General features: G+C 43.3%; 1 protein-coding gene across 3 annotated transcripts in view; it reads left to right on the top strand.

The window, feature by feature from the left end:
* Positions 1–19377, top strand: part of FGF9 (fibroblast growth factor 9) — a 107557-nt gene that overhangs the window by 53324 nt on the left and 34856 nt on the right. The window lies entirely within an intron of this gene.

Raw genomic sequence — 19377 nt, 5'->3', positions numbered from 1 at the left:
AATGCTCTTTAAACACAAGGTCCATAAGTTTAGTACCTATGTTTTCTTCTATGCAGTTTATTGTTTCACATCTTATGCTTAAGTCTTTGATCCATTTTGAATTAATTTTGGTACATAGTGACAGATAGCAGTCCAGTTTCATTCTTTTGCACGTGGCTATCCATTCTGCCAGCACCATTTATTGAAGAGGCTGTCTTTGCTCCGTTGTACATTTTTTGCTTCTTTGTGAAAAATTATCTGTCCATATTTATTTGTTTTTATTTCCGGGTTCTCAGTTCTATTCCATTGGTATACATGTCTGTTTTTCTGCCAATACTATGCTGTTTTGATTTTTGTTGCCCTGTAGTACAAGCTAAAGTCAGGGAGTGTGATACCTCCAACATTGTTCTTTTTTCTTAAGATTGCTTTGGCTATTCGGGGTCTTTTGTGGTTCCATACAAATCTGATGATTTTTTGTTCTATTTCTTTAAAAAATGCCATTGGGATTTTGATGGGGATTGCATTAATCTGTATATTGCTTTGGGTAATATGGCCATTTTAACTATGTTGAGTCTTCCAATCCATGAGCACAGAATGTCTTTCCATTTCTTTGTGTCTTCTTCAATTTCTTTTAAAAATGTCTGATAGTTTTCAACATACAGGTCTTTCACATCCTTGGTTAAGTTTATTCCTAGGTGTTTTATTCTTTCTGCTGCAATTGCAAAAGGAATTGTTTTTTTTTTTAAATTTCTTTTTCTGAGATTTCATTGTTAGTATACAGGAATGAAATGGACTTTTGTACGTTGATTATGTAGCCAGCAACTTTACTGTATTCATTGATTGTTTCTAATAGCTTTTTGGTGGAGTCTTTAGGGTTTTCTATATATAGCATCTTGTCATCTACAAAGAGTGACAATTTAACTTCGTTATTCCCAATTGGAATGCCTTTTATTTCTTTGTCTTGCCTGATTGCTCTGGCAAGGACTTCCAACACTATGTTGAAAAGCAGAGGTGATAGGGGACAGCCCTGTCGTGTTCCTGAACGTAGAGCAAAGGGCTTCAGTTTTTCACCGTTAAATTATGAGATTAGCTGAGGGTTTGTCTTATACCTAAAGTATAAGAAAAATGATACAAAAACGCCAAAATTATCAGACATTTTATTATGTTAAGGTATTTTCCTTCTATACCTATTTTATTAAGTGTTTTAATCATAAATGGATGTTGTATCTTGTCAAATGCTTTTTCTGCATCAATTGATATAATCATATGATTTTTATCCTTTATTTTGTTTATGTGATGTATCACATTGATGGATTTGCGGATGTTGAACCATCCTTGTGCCCCTGGGATGAACCCCACTTGGTCGAGATGAATAATCTTTTTAATATATTGTTGAATTCGATATGCTAGAATTTTATTTAGTATTTTTGCATCTGTATTCATCAGACATATTGGTCTGTAGTTTTTTTTGTGTTGTCCTTACCAGGTTTTGGTATCAGGGTAATGTTGGCCTCATAAAATGAGTTAGGGAGTACTGTCTCTTCTTCAGTTTTTTGGAAGAGTTTGAGCAGGATTGGTATTAGATCTTCTTTGAAGGTTTGGTAGAATTTACTAGTGAAGCCATCTGGTCCCGGACTTTTGCTTTTGGGAAGGTTTTGGATGACTGATTCAATTTCATTACTGGTGATCGGTCTGTTTAGATTTTCCAGTTCTTCATGGTTCAGCCTAGGAAGGCTATGTATTTCTAAGAACTTTTCCATTTCTTCTAGGTTATTGAATTTGGTGGTATATAGTCCTTCATAGTATTCTTGGATGATCCTTTGTATTTCTGTGGCATCCGTATAACTTCCCCTTTTTATTTCTGATTTTATTAGTGTCTTCTCTCTTTTTATCTTAGTGAGCCTAGCCAAGGGTTTGTCAATCTTTTCAAAGAACCAGCCCTTTGTCACATTAATTTTTTCTATTGTCTTTTTGTTCTCTATTTCATTTAGTTCTGCTCTGATTTTTATTATTTCCTGTCTTCTGCTGACCTTGGGTTTCATTTGTTCTTCTTTTTCTAGTTCTTTAAGGTGTAATATGAGGTTATTTATTTGGGATTTTACTTGTTTCTTGAGATAGGCCTGTAATAATATAAATTTCCCTCTTAAAACTGCTTTCGCTGCATCCCAAAAATTTTGGTAGGATGTATTTTCATTGTCATTTGTTTCTATGTATCTTTTGATCTCTCCTCTAATTTCTTCTTTGACCCGGTCATTCTTTAAGAGTATGTTGTTTAATCTCCAAGTGTATGTGGTTTTTCCTGCTTTCTTTTTGTAATTGATATCCACCTTCAAAGCCTTGTGATCAGAGATTATGCTTGGTATGATTTCAATCTTCTTAAATTTGCTGAGGCTAGTTTTATGTCCCAATATATGGTCTATCCTTGAGAATGTTCCATGTACACTAGAAAAAAATGTATAGTCTGATGTTTTAGGATGAAGTGCTCTAAATGTCATCCAAGTCCATTTCATCTAATGTGTCATTTAGGGCTGCTATTTCATTATTTATTTTCTGTTTGTATGATCTATCTCCATAGCGGTCAATGATGTATTTAGGTCCCCTAGTCTAATTGTGCTTTGGTCAATTTCTCCCTTTAGTTCTGTTAGTAGTTGCTTGGTATATTTCGGTGATCCCTGATTGGGCTGTTATGTCTTCTTGTTGTATAGTTCCCTTTACCATTATGAAATGTCTATCTTTGCTTTTTGTTACCTTTTTCACCCTGAAGTCTGTTTCATCTGATATCAGTGTGGCTACACCTGATTTTTTCTGGGTACCATTTGCTTGGAGTGTCAATTTCCACCCTTTCACTTTGAGTCTGTGCTTGTCCTTGTAGCTGAGATGTGTCTCTTGGAGACAGCATATGGTTGGGTTTAGTTTTTTGATCCAATCTGCTACTCTGTGCCTTTTTATTGGTGAGTTCAGTCCATTTACATTTAGGGTGATTATTGATATGTGAGGATTTCCTATCATTCTATCTTTAGTATTCTGGTAAGACTGTGTCTCCATTGTTTCTTTGCCTTTTTGTTGTTGTCTGTTATTTCTGTGTGGTGATATTCTATGATGTTTCCCTCTGTTTCTTCTTTTATTACAGTATATATTTCAGTTCTGGGTTTTTTTTTTGAGCGGTTACCCTTAAGTTTATGTAAAAGAAAGTTTGATATTTAGAGTATTCCATTTTCTGCATCATGCTTGCTTTCTCCATTCCCATGTTCCGGGATACGTCACTCAAGACGTACATTTTTAACTCCTTTGGGTAAATACCAAGGAACATGAATGCTGTATCGTACAGCAAGAGTATGTTTAGTTTTATAAGAAACTGCCAAACTGTCTTCCCAGTTGCTGCCCATCTGCATCCCCACCTGCAGTGAGTGAGAGTTCCTGTTGCCCCTCAGCCTCACCAGCATGGAGAACTAATTACTGACAAAAGTGCAAAGGGGATTCAGTGGAGAAAGGACAGCCTTTCAACAAATGGTAGGGAACAATTGGATATCCATATTCAAAAAATTAAATCTGCACTAGTACCGTATACAGAAATTAACTCAAAATCAATTATAGACCTAAACATCATGCCAAAAACTATAAAACTTTTAGAATTCAACATAGGAGAAGATATCTGTGACTTTGGGTAAAGATTTCTCAGACATAACACAGAAAGAACACAATCTCTATCAAAGGTACCATTAAGAGAATGAAAAGAAAAGCCACAGGCTGTCAGAGCAGATTTGCAAATTATGTCCAGACTTACATGCTGAGGGACTTATATCCAGAATGTATAAAGAACTCTCAAGGCTCAAGAAAATGTGCAAAATAGTAAACCGACAAATATATGAATGGCAAATAAGTACCTGAAAAAGATCCTCAACATTATTGCTCATTAGGGAAATGCAAAATAAAACCACAAGGGGATACCTGTTAAAATGACTAAATTTTAAAAATTGACCATTCAAATGTTGGTGAAGATTTGGAGGAACTGGAACTCTCATATGCAGCTGGTAGGAAGGTAATATTGTACAACCTCTCAGGAAAATATTTTGGCAGTTTCTTAAAATGTTAGACATTGTCTACTATATGATCAGCCATTCCAATCCTGTGCATGTACACGGTAAAAATAGAAGCATATGTTCATACAGAGACATATGCAGCTTTTAAAATAAGAGCCAGATTGGGCAAAGCCCAAAAGCATGCTACAGGTGAATGAATAAACCATGGTACAACTATCCAGTGGATACTGCTCAGCAATGAAATCAAATGAATTATTGCGACATACTGCAGCATTGATGAATCTCAGAATAATTGTGCTGAATGAAAGGAGCTAGACAAAAAGGAGTACGTGCTGTATGTTTCCAATTAAATAAAGTTCTTAAACATTAAATCTAATGAAAAGTTATAGACAGTAGATCAGTGGTTGCCAGGAGAGGAGTAGGACGGGCAGAGTGGGGCTTCCCAAGGGGCATGAAGGGACTTTGGGGGGTGGGTATGTTACTGATCTTGATTTACTGGGTATAGAAATATGTCAGAGTTATCAAATTATACACTTTGTGCAATTTATTGTGTGCCAATTATACCACATCAAAACTTTAAAAGCTATTATATGAAATGATTACAAACAATATTGATTTCCAGAGCTGTTGTATAGATACAATGAGAGAATGGATGCTGGTGTGATCCTGGCAGTCAGGGAGCCCAAATGCAAGTCAGGTCCCTGGACTTCTGCTTTTCCATCAAGGAAGAGACACTTCAGTTTGCTGAAAAGCAGGGATGTGGAGCATTCAGAGGAGGGGGACATATTAGGACATCTGTTCTTGACTACCATTTTCTAAAGCTCAGCTCTGTAGACTGGAGTCCTTGGCCAGAGACGCAGGTGACTCTGGGGACAGGAGGGCATTTACTGGTGGGTGATGGCGGGGTCCTCCACCCTGATCCTAAGCTAAACCTTCATGTGGGGACAGCACACTTCATAGGAAAGAATGGCTTGACTTACAACATGCAATAGAGGACACGTGGAAGTAAAACAAAAAAACAAAATGGAGACATATATGCAATACATAGGATACCTTTTTTGGCATGCTTCATGATGATTAGTTCTGTATTTTTAGTTCAGAACAGGAATTAAGTTTCAGAATTCCTGTTTAGCTGTTTTTATCTCAAACACGTGATAGTTTGTCACGAGGCTAAATTGGGAACCACACCCAGTGGTTCCTGAGCACACTCTGGGAGCTATATTAAGGGCTGTGTGACAAATGTATGAACAAATTATAAGCCCATTTGATTAGTTACTGCTCTTAGAAAGGGCTGAGCATTTGCAGCAAATGCCAGAATTCAGACTATGCTATGAAGTTCACGAGAGGTTAGAGAAAAGAATTAATACAACATGTAATCCAATGACGGCATTGCCCATTCTTGGGACTGTAGGATTTTGTATTTAAGATATGACAAGAAGGATAAGACCGTAGTATTATGGATTCATGGTCTGAAAACAAGTTCTATATAAAGGAGAGGAAGTCCAATCAAAGCCGTCTTTTTGTTTTCTTTAACTAGAATGTGAATTTTTCATTTGGAAGACAGTAAATAATTCAGCGATGCTCTGTCTCCATAGGAATCAGGCCATTTTGTGCCTTGCAGGGTATAGCATCGTATGTCAACTGCATGGGAACTGTGGTGCTTAACTACATAAAAAGGAGGCTGGACCCATTGAAATAGTCATCATTTGTACTGATGTTAGTTCATGTTGGGTAATGCTAGTTTACGAAGACTATTTATTTGCGTTTTCTCACGGGGTGGAAGATAAATGAGACTGATCAGTATTTTAAGAGTAGTGGAAGTTAACATTAGTGTCACTCTTCAACATTTCTTAAATGCTCATTCTTCTCCAAGCTGTTTAACAGTGTTTAAAAGTATGGACTTTGTAATCAGGTTGCCTGGATTAGAATCCCAGCCCCACCATTTCTTATAACTGCAGCCTGGGACAAAGCTACGTACCTCTTTGTGCCTTAGCTCGGTCCTCTCCCCTTCCATCTGCAAGGTTGTCAGGATTGAATAGGGCCCTACACACATGTTTTTATCCAGTAAGCACTCATCAGGTTTCAGCTCTCCTTACACACCTTACATCTGAGTCCTTAAAAGTACATGAGGGACTGATTATCCGTTTTACAGATAAACTAGCTGGTTCGTGCTAAGTTTGTGCCAGGCTTCCTGACCCTGGCCTTCGCTTTTCTCCTGCACATCACATTATGTCACAATGGGTGCCGTCCACTACAATGACTACTTTTTGGAAACTCCCACCTAGCATTTTCCTGCCATCATAATGGGTTTCTGTGTGCTCCTCCTGACTCTGCCTTAGCTGTGCAATGTGCATTCTAGAATGTCCTTTGCAAGCTCTGTGTCCCTTGAATGCAAAGCAGGGGGCAGACAGCATTTTACTTACCTTCACCACATCCCAGAGAATGGAAGCGATGGCCCAGCACTAGCTTCTTTTGTTTGAATTGGAAACAAGTAAAAGCTAGAGAAGGGAAGTGACTTGATTTGGTTCATTTTTCATTGGGAATGAGAAATAGTCTAACTTAGAAGACGAAACATCTAATTTCCTCTTATGTATCCCCATAAAACACCCAGTCCCTCTGTTCAGTATTCTAAGTCTACTTATACTTCTCCATGCAGAGGAGCTATGGCCAGACGGGTGGACCAGGAATCCTGGGGCAGGACCTGCCTGGGCTTAACTTGTCCTTGGGCTCACTGGGTGAGGTCCACAGGCTTTCAATTTAGGTCCTTTTTTCCTTTCTTCCCATCACGACCCAGCTAGAGACTGCATTTCCCAAGCTCCCTTGCAGCTGGGTTGACCACCTGATAAATGTCTAGACACGGAGTACAAGCAGAAAAGATTCATGGCATTTGAGAATGGACCTCAAACATCACACATGCACTCCCCCATCTTTCTCCTTCCTGGGAGTTGGAACACGTATGACCTTGAGACACAACATGCAGACAAGCCAGTGAGTGTCCTGGGGGCTAGTGGGATGGTGGGGATGTGAGGGAGAGGAAACCCCAGTTCCTTGTGGAGTAGAGCATCCCGCCACCTACTTGGGCTGTTCAGAGAGAAATAAGCAAGGACATTACTGACACTGTATGATGAGATCTCTTCATTTCCTAAGAAAGGGCCCCTAGGTTCTTTATCTCTAGCAGCCTTCTGCTGGGTCCTTCACAACAGTTTTGTTAACTTAAGTAACAAATTCTAAAGACAAAAAAGAAAATAGACCATAAGCAATGCTGTCATCTCCATTCTCTGAGAGAATTGTTGGTCTTTGCAATCTTTGGTAATCCTGTTGCTTAGTTTCCCACCGAGAACTGCATTTGGGAATAAAGCCCCCTCGCTAGTGGCTCTTTCCCAAGTGCATTGTTACACATTCTCCCGGTTTAGAATTTGGTAGCTTATTGCTGGAGACCACACCTGCATTTTATAGAGGACTTTTGAAACCATTCTGGAGATTATCTAGAAAAGACTAAAACTGTGTATGCAAGCATGAACAAAAATGTGCTGGTGGGAGGCTACATGATTGTCATGTTGTTATATCTGCCGATATTTAATAAAAAGTCAGCTTACAAGATTCTGTAACTTGTTCTTGTACCAAGTTCAGAAGACGTACAAAGCCACATCCTCCCACCTCTTAACTCAATAAAAAAGAGCAGACAACATGCTTCTACTTTATTGCTATCTTATGTGCTTGAATTGAATCCACCTCAACTGCACGACAACCTTCTTTAGGGACTGTCTGAAGCACAAGGCCGGACGTCCCTGCTCCTCTCTCCTGGCTCAGTGGGAAGCATTCTGAACTGCCTCTTCTCGGGTTCAGTCTATGAAATTTTGATCTGCCCTGTGCATTGCCAGATGTCGCCCCTGCGCTTACGACTTGTGTGTCCAACTCCCTGTTGGACGGCTCTTTCTGGATGTGTCCTTGGAATTTCAAACTCAGTATGTTCAAATGGAACTACTGCTTTACTCCCTGATCCTGCTCTGCTTTCTGCTAGTACCATGTCAGAGGTGACACCATCACCCAAGAGGGTGCCCAGCAGGAAGCTCGGGAGTCTATGTCCCTGCCCCAAGCGTGTACGTCACAGTCACCAAATCCTGTGGATTTATCTTCCAGTCACTTTCCTAATCGTTCCCTTCTCTCTCCCTCCCAGCGTGCCCCAGTTCAGCCTCTTCCTCATTGTTTGGACACAATGTCACAGCTGGTCTGGGTTCCCATCTCCACCCTGGCCCCTGCCCTGGAATGTTCCAGATGAGGAACGTGACATGGTGTACATGCCACACATGATCCCTGCAGGATCTGGGTAGCACTTCACCATCCAACACGTTAATGTCGCTGCTCAAAATACTTGACCCTAGTAAGCTGGTCAGTGAAGCCCACCTATGGCTCAGACCAGTGCAGGCCGGGTTTGGTGGCTCTAAGATCAGAGGGGGTCTGAGTTTGTCCCCTAAAATGTTAGACTTCATGTTCTGAACTTGCTGGGTACCGAGTTGTGCACTCTTAGTGACGTGTCGCAGTACGGCCCTCTCCACGTGAGGCCCTTCCATGGCCCTCTCAGCCTGCAGGATGAAGTCCCATGCACCTTCCCAGGTCGCTGTACCCTGGTCTGCCTGGGCCTCGCTCCTTCATTCTCTGCTCAGTGCCCCTGAAACTCTAGCGGCTCCCCAGATGCTGTTTCTTGACTCTGCCTCTGTTCATGCTGTTCCTTCTCGCAGTGCCCTGCTCCCCTGCTCCCCTGCTGGCCACACTCTGAGGCTCACTTCTGTCCCAGTCGCCTGCTTCAGGGTCTTTACTCACAAGACTCTCCCTCGCTGGCCCAGCTGCACAGCACGCTGCAGTGAAATGGGTTGTTTCTGTGCCCCGGGCTCTGGGAGCAGCCAGCGCCTGCAAAGTGCTTGGGGCCCGGCGCCCTTCCGTTTACGGAGGACTTTGGCAAAAGGACTCCATCTCCTTGCTTTCTCCCTGGAATGTATTTAGTGTTTTACTGTGGGTGTTAATGAGGCATTGGGATTCCATGGGTGGACTTCAGTCTTTGAAGCTGACTTTTTCAGAAACCCATTTATGCATCCAGGGTGTCTGGCCTTTGCTCCAGCTTTCATAATCACAACTTGTGAGCATGGGCTAAACTGACAAAGAAAAAACCCTGTATTTACCAGTAGCTTTGCTCGGCAAGCTGCTGCACAGGGACCCGGGCTGTGGCAGGCAGGCAGGTGGGCTCTGTAGCCGGCTTGGTGGGCCTAGCCTTAGCTCTGCCACGTGCTTGAGACAGTTATTTAAGCGTCAGTTTCCTCATTGGTAAATAATGTAACATGCTAAGAATGGTACCTGGTAAGCTCAGTACATACACAGTGGGACTCCCTGTCATTTTGGCTGTGGGATGAGTTGAGTTGCCTGGGGCACGTCACTCCAACTAGCCGGTTCACAGCAGTGCTGAGCTGGAAGGACAGTCCTGTCTGTTCTATCTCAACATTGTATACAATGTTGTATACAACCAGGTGTGAGCACTGGAGCGCCTGAATGTGTGGCTGGTGTCAGGGCTGGGCACCCCTGCCCACATGGAGGCTGGTGTGCAACAAGGGGACGGGCTGTGGGTGTGCAACACATAAGGGTGCTCAGGGAAGGCTACCAAGCACAGCCTGTGAATTCTTTACCTTCTGTTTTTAATAGATTAGAGTGGCTTCACGGTGATCCATGTGACGATGGCACTCTCATTTTGTTGCATTCTGATGAGCATTTCTTATGGTGGAAAGAAAGGGATGGAATTCTATTAGTGTACTGGAAATTGTGCATAAACATAGCTGCACACATGAACTGCTCTGGAAAAATAAAGTTAAGAATCACTGAAATACAAGACTTTTAATGGCCCTGCTATAACCCTAAAATTCTATATTGTACAGCCCACGGCAATGACCCTGCTAAGTCTTTGGTACTTTAATATCACCATCATTATCCTTTGTTTTGGGTAGCAAATACTTCACTTCATCTTATTTCTTTGCGTACTGGTCATTGATTCAGTCTTTCCTTCGGCCAGTATTTATGGGACAATGATAACGAGGTGGGCACTTCACTGGGTCAACAGTGAGCATGACAAATGCATTTGCACTTTCTCTGAGTGTGCAGGCTGCTGGGGAGGGAGGGATGACAATAAAGTGAAATATAGGTTAGGGCAGTAGGCATTCAGGGTGGACTGGAAATCAACATGATTTAGAAAAATAAGATTTCCTCCTGCTCAATTGAAACATTACTCCCCGGTACCTTTATTTCTCTCTCTCTCTCTCTCTCTCTCTCTCTCTCTCTCTCTCTCTCTCTCTCTCTCTCTCTGTCTGAAAAAACTCCCAACACAACTTTTCCAACATCCTTCATAAATTGTCCTTTTCTTCATCTCACCCTCATTACGGGGCTGTGCCTCCTTGTACCAGCTAAACAGCTCTTCCCGCGGGTGTTTACGTGTTTCCATTATTTATAGGCTGCTATGTTTTCCCCTTTGCCCCTCACCAGTCACCACCCAGACGTGCTGTGCATAGTTAGTTATTTTAATCTTCCCTAGTAAATCAATTCTCCCAACCTCCCCATCATTTTTATTACTCTTCTCTGAAGTCCCTTCAGCTTTTCTACATCTTTATGGTATTGAAGTGCCCGGAATTTAATGTAAGTTTCCAGGGGGGGTGGCAGTTCAAGAGAGGCTATTAAAGTGGGACTCTCACCTCCATTGTTGCTGATGGAACCATTGGGAACAAAGCCCAACACTACATTAGCCCTTTTGCTGCTGTATCAGCTCTACTAACTCACCATCACCCTGCTGGCTCTCATGGGGCCTTAGTGGTTGCTGGATGATAGAACGGGCTTTGCAATTTCTACAACGGTTTTACTAGCTTCTAGCTTTTAGTCAGGAATCAGCACCAAGAGTTCGAGGAAGAGAAATCGAGAACAGAGCCCCTAAAACAGAGCAAATCTGGTAGTATAGTTATGGGCACTAACTGCCGTGCGAGGACTGGCTGTGCGAGGTTGTGTGCTACAAGACTTACTTTCTCCTATTCAGTACTCATCATCATTCAGTTCCGTGGACTGAGGCAACTGAGGCTCAGAGATGTTAGGTAAGTATGGGGAAGTCACCCAGCAGGAGGTGGCACAGCTGGGTTTGAATCCCAGCCAGCCTGACCACAAGCTTTTGCTCTCGGGGAGCCAGCGCATCTAACCAGGGGGCAGGAGAGGCAGGCGGCGGTCACAGAGGGTTGCACTGTTGCAGAGCGTGCTGGGATGAAGTACAGTGTCAGCGGTGACACACTGAGGCATCACTGCTAGCACTGTCTGGGCCTCACTGCCTCATCCTGACAAATCGTGGAACCTCAGAGGACCACTGAGGTCTTTAAATGAGTGAATGAAGGCTAATTTTCTGGAGGTAGTGGGCACTTAATAAATGTCATCACTCCCCCTCCTCCCTCAACTCACTGCTCAGAAAGCAGCTTCGAGAGTTACCCGAACTACAGTCAGAATGCAAAGCTCAGTAAGACAGGCCCTGACAGCAGACCTTTTAAATTTTAATTCCGAGGGGTAGAATTAGCCAGTCTCTGAGGACATTTCTAAAAGGAGCGTTACTTGAAGTGGATCGTAATGGCCAATTGCCACCTGCGGTAGCTCCACTTCTTGATGCCTCACTTTTCTTTTTCCTCCTCCTTTTTAGGTCAGAGTTGAAATGGAGTAATTCAACTTTATTTCTCCTGTTTACTTAAGACTCAATCATGTATATGGAAAATGGAGTTCAATGGGAAAAACTAGGGTGCAAATGGTATGTTTAGTGTGCATAAATGTGGCCTTTTTGAAGAAATTAAGTCTGTACTTTGAAGCCATTACTGCCTTGGAAAAACACTGTGGGCTTCCCTGGAGGCCGTCTGTCAGTTTCTCACAGGCGTGTCTGCGCCATAGCACTGTGCAACGGAAAATGTTCCCGCTACTGCTGTCACACGGTCTTGAACCCAGGCCGTGCCATTAATTAGTTTTGTAAAATTGGGCAAGTCATTTAATTTATATGATCCTAATTTTTCTCATCTTTTAAGTTAGAGTTCCTGCCAATGAGTTGTTGTGAGGTATAAGTTGAGATAATATGTTTTTTCACTGTGCTTGATATCTGAGCAGGTGCTTCACAAATGTTGGTTTTCACTTCTGTTCGTTTCTATCTCTTATTCTCTTTTATAACTCATATAGTCACATATCAGTGGATATTCCTAAATTATCTACCACATATTCAAAACTGTATGATGTGCATTATGTACTGCCATCAGCACCACCAACATCACTACTACCAGCACCACCATCACAATCACCATCACCACTGCCATCACCACCACCACCACCACCACCATTAACACCAGCACCATCATTACCACCATCATCACTACCATCAGCACCAGCACCACAATCACCATCACCACCATCACCACCACCATCACTACCAACATTACTACCATCAGCACCACCACCATCATCACCAACAATCACAACCACCACCACCATCACAATCACCACCATCACAATCACTATCATCCTTGCAACAATCACCACCACCACCTCCACCACTATCACCACCACCACTATCACCACCACCACTACCACCATCAGCACCAGTGCCACAATCGCCACCACCATCACCATCACCACTACCATTATTAACAACATCACTATCATCAGCACCACCACCACCAACAGCATCACTACCATCAGCACCAGTGCCACCATCAGCAGCCTTACCACCATTGCCATCACTGCCTCCACCAGCACTTACTGAACACTCATGTGCCAGGAACTATGCCCAGCACTTTATAGATATGTTCTTCTGTATTCTTTACAATCTTTAAAGTAGGTACTATTGTTATGCCAGTTTTGAAAATGAGAATACTGATACTTGGAGAGGTTAAATAACTTAGTCAAGGTCATACAGGGCATGAGAGATAAAAAAAGAAACATGAGCCATGACCCTGCCCTGAGGAAGTGTGTGATCTGTTGGGAAGCAAAATTAAACCATATGCAAAATTAGTGACCTTGAGAAGACATGTGTAAGTGCCAAATTGTATGGTTCAGGCTAGAAATACTGTACATGTTCAGGAAACAGGGACTGATGAAGGTCACTCTGTGCATTAGGTTCTTTTGTGGAATTAATACTCATTTCCTAACCCCTATGGACATACATGGGCGACAGCAATCTCAGGACTCCTTCAGACTGCACATGGTTCCAGGGAAAGGTACAAAGACAGGGTTCTTAGAGAAAACAAATTCAGTGACAGCTGCTCCATAGGAACTGGACTTGTGAAGTTGTACTGGACCCAAGCTGCTCCAGTAACAGGCAGACTTGTGGCCTGGAAGCAGTAGGAATTCTGATTCTTGTCTAAGGCTCTACTGTTAACATATAACTTGACCAGTCACTGATGTTAAGTTCTCTCTCTCTCTCTCTCTCTCTCTCTCTCTCTCTCTCTGTCAGTTCCTCTTCCTCTCTCCCCCCTTCTCGTCTTCTCCCCCCTCTCTCTCCTCTTCCTGTTAAGATTGCCAAGAGAGAGGGCCTCACTGGTCTACCTACACCTCCTCATCCTTATTTAAGCAGTTTTTGCACCTTTCAAAGTCATCGGCATCTGGCCAGTCTGTTGACTGTCTGGCCTAGATTAGGAGCTCACACTAACCCAATTAGCTTTGACCAAAGCATATAGAACATTGTCACGTATGCAGAAGGAACCCCTTGAAATATATGTCACCAGGATTGGGGACACAAAGGTTTCCGTCGTAGGGGAACTCCAGGTGTGGCAGGAACCTTGGCTGGCCCAGTGACTGCAGCTGGGGAAGCCTCTATGAAAGAGTGGAACTTGGTGGGCAGGAGTTTTAAAAGGAGTGTTTCAGAGAAGTCTACAGAGGATGGGCTGAAATTAGCTTTTGATAGCAGAGGACACAGGAGAGGAGCAGTGGGAGGTAGTGTCAACCATACCCACCTGTTCAGGGGCCGTACCCATCAGGCAGAAATGTTTGGACAATACTTGTGACACACTAGGGAGCCATGAGGGTTTTGGCACATGAGAGTGACATGAAAGTCGTCCTTAAGAAGCAGTGTGACTGACCTAGGAAGCATTGGAGCAGACACGATCGGAGTCAGGTATCATCATCAGGAGGTGGCTGCCTTCGTCTAGAAGTACAACCAGGAAACAGGGAAACAATTCCTTCTCAGACAGGTTTGTGTTTCTTGTCCCTAGGCCCCTTTCAAGGTTCCTAGCACTCTTGCAGACTCAGGCAGTTAACATGTTCACATGACCCACTGTTTATTAGATAACTCACACAGTCCGGTTTGAACAACAACAAAAGACCTATTTGACTACACTCAGATCATAGAGTTGTTTGGTCACGAGTCACAAGAATTCAGTCAGGTACTGAATTTACCTGCTTGCTAAATTCCTGAACTAAACTTCCATACCTCTTACTGTCATATTTTCTTTTCCTATATATTCTCTTTCATTTCTTAGGTAAGTTTCTTTTCAAGAACTCCATTCTGTTTTTGCAGAAGTCTCTTCGGTTTTTATTCTTTGATTTTGATGTATTCTTTTACACTGCTGCCGAATCACCACCAAGTGAGCGCCCCAGCCCTTTGTGGTCCCTTCAGAAAGGACTTATGTGCACTGAACACATAAGTGAGTTTGATTCGCTTTTTGTAAAGAAGCACTTCATCATCTCTAAAAGTTTCCTTAAGATAAAAGATTTAAAAATCTGATTAACAACACACACCAACAATGGTTTTGCTTCCTCTGTACTAACATGAGTCATTTGATTTTCTATTGTGTTTTAAACACGTTCACCATATTACATAAAATGCAAGATGCTATTGATTGGAAAATCTAGCATTATTTAATGTACTACCAATTAAAGTAAGACACACATGGACATCTGTAAGTTACCTCCTAAATGTAGAGACCTCTAACCTATTTTTAACCCCCTTTTCTTCTCTCCCACCACCCCTATTAATTCCTTTAATATTAAGATAGAAAGTGTTCACATTAAATAACTTTCCAGCTCTCTTAGTTCGGCTGCTATAACAAAACACCACAGACTGGGTGGCTTAAACAGCAAACATTTATTTCTCACAGTTCTGGAGGTTGGAAAGTCCAAGATCAAGGTGCCAGGAGATGAGTGTTGGGTGAGAGTCCTCTCCCTGGTTTGTAGACTGCTGGCCTCTCGACTCATTTTGTTCTCTCTCACATAGTGGAGAGAGCAGACAGGAAGCAAACCTTCTAATCTCTTCTTATAAGGACACTGATCCGATTATGAGGGATCCATCCTCATGACCTAATCACCCCCCAAAGACCCCGCCATCTAATAACCAGCACATTGGGGGTTAAGATTTCAACACATGAATTTTGGGGGGGATATAAACAGAGTCCAGGAGACAAACATGGAGTTTGTAACACCAGCTCTACTGCCCCTGCTGTCACTGGGGTTTTCATCCTAATTTGCCTGGGCTCTTGTAATGGCCCATTGTTTTGTCTCCTTTACTCTGGTCCCACCCTCTTCTGTCCTTCCATATTGTAGTCATTTATCTTTCAAAAATCAAAATCTTATCATGCTGGTTTTCTACTTAGTAATTTCTTTTACCTGGAATTTACTTTTTTCCTTCTGTGCCTGGCAAAGACCTGGCTCACATGTCACTTTTGTGTCTTCTTTTGTGATACCATGGGGAACATTTTATTGCTGTGTCCTTTCATGCTTCCGTTAGTATTTTGTCCAGAAATAGACCCATGGTCTGGCGTTCGGTGGAAATGAAAACTAGGGCATGTGTGGGGTCCGTGCTGGTAATGGATGAGAATGAAACAGGCCAGTCCATGGTCTGATTAGTAGGGTTCTGGGGGATAACTGAAGATCAAAAATATGGTTCCTAAGAGGCTCAGATGTGAGCAAAGAGATTCCGTGAGTCTCAGAAAGTTGGGAACAGGAGTGTGTGTCTGGTGAAAGGCTGATGACATGAGTTCCCTCACTTGCTCATTTCTTGGGTTCTCTGTTTCTGGCTCAGCTCTGTATCTAAGGCAGGAGTTGGCAAACTATAGCTCAGTTCCAATCTGCTTGCTGACTGTTTTTATAAATAAAGTTTTATTGGAAAACAGAGCTGCTCATTTGTTTATGTATTGTCTATGGCTGCTCTCACATTACAACTACTACAGCAGGTGGTTGTGACAGAGACCACATGGCCTGAAGTCTAAGCACACGTCCTACCTGGCCTTTCGCAGAAAAGGCTTGTTGATCTGGGTCTAATACATTTTACAGGCACCACCCTATGGTGCCTGACACTGTAAGCAGTTGCTTCTTGTTCCCACTAAAACAAAGTAAATAAAAGATGAAATGATAAGTGAATAGTAATAAAGACTTGAAGTAGAACATAAAATAGAAAACATAGTAAAAGCAAAGGACCTGTTAAGAAACAACCCAAGGTCCAAGCCAAGGTCTTTGTCTGAAGCGCCCAGAGGAATGCTCTCTGTGTCTGCAGTGACAGTGGGCTCAATGGCCAGGAGCAGACAGGGAGCCAGGGACACGAAGACCTTCAGGTGCCATAGCGGGAAGCTTGTCTTTCAACTTACAGAGACCAAGGCCTCCCATTCTCCGCTTCCTTCCCCTGTCCCTCCCTCCCTGCTCAGCCTCGTCCTCCCTGTGCAGGAATCTCTTGCATCCAGCCTGGGATGTGGATACTCTCTCCTTCACGTCTGTGCTCCCTCAACGCTCAACTGTGCTTAGAAACCCTAAGACATGCAGTTGGGGGCAGAAGCTGGGTAAGAAGCCTGTCTTTTCAGAGATGGTGCAAACCTCCTGCACAGCCGGCTGAAGAGCTGTGAGGGGCCCGAGAGAACATATGTTGCTTGGGAGAGAAGCAATGGGCTCACTCGGAAGTGGGCACTGCCTCCCTGAAGGCTCAGTCTCGGAGTGGCCTGGCGCTTGGACAGGGGATGTTTCTGTCTTCTCTTCCAACTACTTTCTTTGCTATTTATACTCAAATGTCATCCTTTGCCAGAGGTCTGTGGTGAGGAGGTAATAGGGTTCTCAGGTAAGCAGCTCACAGGCGCAAGGACCAGCCACCTGGATAATCTGACAGTGTGGCTTGCATCCAAAAGGGCCATATGTCATGTCATCCTAACCTGGACCCTCTGCCAAGCCAAGCTATTCTTATTGTCATTCAGAGACAGGTTCCAAAAGAAAAATCTAGAAGGGTTTGTGGCACTTAGGTGCAATAGAGGCTATGCCCAAGTTGGAAGTTTTAAAATGTGTTTCTGATCAAATATAAAGTCAAGTGGCCCATTGACTATGTGATTAATGCTGGGGCTGCCCTTGGCCAGGGGTTGGTTGGAAAGGAGCAAGGCAGAGGGAGAGCCATGGACAAAGTCGGGATGTGATGCGATTGTTTGGCCCCTAGATTTGGGGGTGATGTGGCTCTAAGAAGGACGTAGAGATGGCTCTGTCAGCTGGTGCCTCAAACAACAGCTCAGCTGAGGTGTACAGAGCCTGCCCACAAAACTGCCCTGTCCCCAGGTATCCCAAGACCTGGGAGGTGACTACTGTACACAGTCCTCAACCATTTGTTCTCTTACGGGTGATGTTTTCTCAATTCATTTAGACAGGTTGTATCACGGGCCCATTCTGTTCAGTGTCATAGGACCAGCAATGTTTGGGCATAATGCTGGCAGTGTGTATGTGTGCATGCATGTGTGTGTGCATGCACGTGCACATGCATACGCGTGCCTGTATGTGCACGTGTGTGCATGCATTGCACACATGTACACGTGTTACATGCATATAGGTGCATACATGCATTGTGTTCATTGTATGTGTTGCGTGCATGCATCCATGCATGTACATGCATGTACATGTGGATATGTGTTACACACATACATGTGCATGCATGTGTGAGTGTGCATGTGCATGCATGCACCTGTGCATTCAGGTATGTGGGTATGTTGTGTGCACACGTATGCATGTGCTGTGCGTGCATACATGAGTGCATGCATGTGGGTGTGCATGGATGTATTGTGTACATGCATGAGTGTGTGCATGTGTTTGCATGCATGTATGTGTGAGTGCATGGGTGTGAGTGCATGTGGGTGTGTGCATGTGGGTGTGTGCATGTATGTATTTTGATAAATATAATGTGAGAGGAATAAATGAAATGCTGGTGGGACTTAGAGAAATCACATGCTGTTGCGAGGATGAATGATTTTATGGAAGTGAAATATGAGAGTTGATGTGGGTCTTGAGAGAGGGATAGCATTTCAACAATAGAAAAGCAATCAGGTGCCTTGTGAGAGAAGGTGGAGAGGTAGGAAAGTAGATGAGTGTTGGGGAACAACATGTAACTGGTTTGAGTGATGGACGAGATAAGGTTAGGACAGTGGGGAGAGGTATGTTAGGTGGGATCTGTATTAGTGAAGATTAGGTTTGGCTGAGATTGGCAGAAAACCGACAGTGACAACAGCTTAAACAATGCATAAATATGTACACTCCAGTGGTCTCCAGGGCTGCTGTGAACCTCCCTGTGTCAGGACCTGGGTTCCTTCTTTCTTGTTACTCCACAGTGTGGGCCTTTAGTTGATGGTCCAAGATTATAGTATCATATTCTAGACAGGATGGAGAACGGGATGAAGAAGGGGGTGAAGGGCATGTGTGTTCTATCTCTTAGAGAGGGATCTTAGAAACTACTATGTAGAGTTTCCATTCATTCCATTGGCTGGGCTTAGTCACATGACCACACCTCGCTGCATGGGATCCTGAGCAATGTACTCATTATTTCAGGTGTTCATATTCCCAGCAAACCTCCTTTACCACAGAAGGAGGACAGCAGGGCTGCTGAAGGACACCTAGTGGCATCGGCCCTAGGTTGTGTGGGGCCTTGAATGCTGAGTTGAGGAGGACACCAAACTTCCGAGGCTGTGGGAAGCTGTGAAGCTTTGAGGAGGGAGTTATGTGAACAGGAGGATTTGGGGAAGATTGATCTGTCAGTAGTGCATAGATGGATAAATGTGGAGAGACCAATATGTCTGCTGCAGCACTGTGGTGGGGAATTAATGTGCCATTGGGAATAGAGAGGAGGGTAGACATTCAAGGCTCATTGCAAAGATAACATAGCAGAGAGCTGGTCAGTTGAGAGGAAAGTGAAGAAAACATTGATGATGACTGATGGCTTCAAAGCCAGGTGCTGGGAGAACGGGATTGGCAGTGTTTGAATTAGAGACCGGTAAGGGGAGCTGGTTTAGGGAAGATGGTGGTGGGTTTGAATATGTTAAATTTGAGGTTCCAGTGAGGCTTAAAATGAGTAGTTAAGAATAACGTG

This window comes from Rhinolophus sinicus, chromosome 16 (genome assembly GCF_057876585.1).
Source record: "Rhinolophus sinicus isolate RSI-liver-muscle chromosome 16, RSI-T2T, whole genome shotgun sequence".
In the NCBI taxonomy this organism is placed as follows: Eukaryota; Metazoa; Chordata; class Mammalia; order Chiroptera; family Rhinolophidae; genus Rhinolophus; species Rhinolophus sinicus.
The sequence above is the reverse complement of the archived record's forward strand: the minus strand, read 5'-3'. Positions and strand labels throughout refer to the sequence as shown.